This window comes from Lemur catta, chromosome 13 (genome assembly GCF_020740605.2).
Source record: "Lemur catta isolate mLemCat1 chromosome 13, mLemCat1.pri, whole genome shotgun sequence".
NCBI classification, from domain to species: domain Eukaryota; kingdom Metazoa; phylum Chordata; class Mammalia; order Primates; family Lemuridae; genus Lemur; species Lemur catta.
The window spans coordinates 30,396,670-30,400,065 of NC_059140.1; the positions used below are offsets into that span (position 1 = coordinate 30,396,670).

The following is a 3,396-nucleotide window of genomic DNA, read 5'->3' on the forward strand; positions in this document are numbered from 1 at the left end:
CAGTTTCTTTAAACTTGTGTTAGAACATGAGGATACATGTGAAATGATCTGAATGCATTAACTCCTAATCAATGCTTACAGTTTTTTTCCCCCAACTTTCATGTTTCCTTACACAAATTAATTTGATAACATGGTTTAAAAATGGTATTAGAGAGTTCCAAATTTCCAAAACACAAATCTCTTTCTTTTCATATTCATATTCCATCAGTTTATGTAATCTTTAACTGAGTTATATAATTTTAATAACAAGTATGAATGATATAACAGATTTGAGAAAAAGTCTTCTGTAGTGATTAACAGTGAAAATTCAGGGGAATTTATGTTCATGGGCTTTCTGACAAAGAGTCTATTGTTCCTTAGTATTCAGAAAGCCAAAGTCAGCTGAAGGGTAAATTTATCAGGGGGCAATGGAGAAGACTCTCTGTTTATCAGGCTAGTCAATAAAGACAAAAATAAGATTGCTTCTAGTATACATTCATATTTCATTTGAACTTTACAACAACCTCTTAAAGCAGTAAGGAACAAGCTTATTATTTCTATAATATTTAAAACATTCAGAAAATGGTGCTTCCTCTTAAATGATTTGGAATCCCTGATAGTTATAACCTCTAAATTTCATTACTGACATATCATTGTTTTGATATAATCTTGAAAAAATTCTAGTCTTTTTCTTTGTTTCCCTTAAAATGTATTTTCTTCTTCTGGCTATTATTCTGTAGGTTGGAGCAACATCTATCTTTATTTTCAAATACAGACAGACTATCATACTCTCATGAGGAACTATGCAGATAAGTTAAAATTAATAGTCTAAAAACCTTCAATTTACTTCATTCTTATGTTTTAGAAATGGCACCCCATAAATAACAAAGATTGATATTTTCTTATGATTCCCTTAATATTTCCAGAGAAACTAATTTCTCTGTTTGTCTGTAGAATTCATTCAAGTGCTATCCTAATTTGATTCAGAGCTAAATAAATAAATGCATTGAAAGCAATACCTAGTAGTGACCGTTCCGCCAAAGAGAGAAGGAACATCATGGACTCCATGTTAATTACTGCAACAAACTCATTATGCCAAGTGGTTGAGTATAAGCAAGAGTTATCTACCAGCCTCTCTCCTTCTTGTGTTCATCTGTCTTTCCTTATCTGTGTTTTTTTCTCTCTCTGCATTTGGTGACATGCTCATTTTTCAATCACTTTACCTTGGCATCATTAACAAACCTTACTTTTTTTTTTTTTTCTCCCACATCCAGGCTGCTCATCCAACACATTTCAAAATTCTGTTATTTCTTCCTGTTCCTGTTCTTAAAAGCTGCCACTTCCTCTCTGTTCCTGAAGCCAAAAACCTCATTCTAATATCTTTATCTACAGCAACATGTTCTCCTCTTCTACTCAAAATTTATTTTGTGGTTTATTTTTTAAGCCACATAAATTAGCGAAGTTACTGTTTTCCATTCAAGGTGATTATGCATTTTACATAAAATTACTTCTGAGTCCACTGGAGCTGGGTCCGTTCAGACTCACCCTGGGACTCCCCATTCACACTATGCAAATGGGGCCTCCTCCTGTCCATTTTGCTTTCTCCACGTTGTTTCCAGGGCCACATGTGATCTGTTTTTAATTGCTTTCATCCACGTCTCTGGGATAAGAAATCTCAAACCTTGTATTTCAGAATCAATCAAGATAGACCTAAGAGGGTCTGAAACCAATTAGGAAAGTAAGACTAATTGTAGCCAAGCTCCCAATATTGTAAGAAATGAGGATCCAGTTTCTTAATGAAAAGCTCTCATTTGCAAGAATTCAGTTCTCACTTGAAACCTTCCAGGGGTGGGGAACCTGTGGCCTTGGGGCCACATGTGGCCTTCTGGCTCGAGTGTGGCCTTTTGACTGAATCCAAATTTTACAGAACATGGATTCAGTTGAGGGGCCACACTTGGGGATCTGGAAGGCCCCAGGTAGCCTTGAGGCCACAGGTATGCTGTGGTAACAAGCAAGCCTTGAATCTCAGTGGCTCACAACCACACAGAACAATTTTCGCTCAACACATTCTCAGCGTGACTATTCCATGATATTTTTACTTTAGGTCCAAGGTGGACGGAGTAGTGTCTGGTTACAACATTACAAGTTTGTGGCAGAGGGACATGGAAACTGTGCTGGCTCTTAAAATGTCTGCTTAGAATTGACTAAAGCCACTTCTGTTTACATATTGTGAAATTAAGTCACACGGCAATGCTCAAACTCACTGTGGGTAAGGATCCATGTGTCTTGCAGATTCACTGAAAGCAAGAGCACCATCCCATTTGTTCAACAGTAATATAACCTTTCCCACCTTCCTGGTCTCTACCACCGCCACCAAAACTTCTGTATGCATTTTGACAAAAGAAATTCAGTTGATCTGGAAATATGAAAGGTATAATCTATCATCATCCCTCCGAAATGAGGCTGTCAATTTGAAGCAAGTCTCTGGCAGACTATAAGTCTGAGTGGCGGAGGAAGGACAAAATCTATCTTGGAAATGTGAGCTCCAGAAGGACAGATAAGAATGATGACAAGAGGCTGCTGCAGCTTCTTCAGTACAGTTGTATACAGGGGCGTTATTTTCAATCATTTTTCCTTCAAATATAAGGGGCATTGATGTAGTATATGAATGCCATCTGCTTAAAAGAATAAATAGATAAAAAGAATCAATTAGCAAATGTATGAGGCAGGATACCATTGTAGGAGAAAATGTTGACTAAATTCAGGACACTTCCCTGAAATGCAAGAGAGAGAACTGAGGTGACATTCAGTGATTTGCCATTCTCAACTGAGTTTGAACACTGTCGAGGGAAGATTCTTTATTTTAAATAAACATTTAATACATCTAAATTTGCTAATTTATTTTCACTGCTGTGAAAACTTTTCATCTCCAGATAATTATTTAAAATTAATTATAAAAATATATTTTAATTAGCATAGAGTCTGCAAAATATTAAGTTCATCGAATATGTCAGTTGATTTAAAAAGTTTATAGGTTTAGATCTTTTTGTAGTTCATGAGCATGATGATTGGGTTTTTACGTGCATGAGTGAGATGTGTCTCCCTCAAACCTTGTTATGACCTCAGCACATTACCCCACTGAGGAGAAAAAGAAAAAAAAAAGTGTATAGGTTTAGTAAATTATAATAATTCTAATTTCTTATTTTGCTTTAAATAACAATATCAACTAATCATAAAATCTCAATTCTGTAGGTGATCTTAGAAAAAATTGAATCCAAAGGCCAATCAATCTAAAAGAAATAAAGAACTAAAATTTCTTTAGTATGAATGAATACCTATTCTTTCTCTGCTTAAATCTCTGTTTGGGAGCTTGGTACATCACTTGGCAACCTATTACATTATAAATGCTTCTACTTT

At 35.4% G+C, this 3,396-nt stretch overlaps 1 non-coding gene across 1 annotated transcript; it reads left to right on the top strand.

The window, feature by feature from the left end:
- The first annotated feature begins 3,019 nt into the window (after positions 1-3,019).
- On the top strand, positions 3,020-3,123 carry LOC123649579. Its single transcript, XR_006739077.1, has one exon. It is a non-coding gene; the product is annotated as a small nucleolar RNA U13 (small nucleolar RNA).
- Positions 3,124-3,396: the final 273 nt, after the last annotated feature.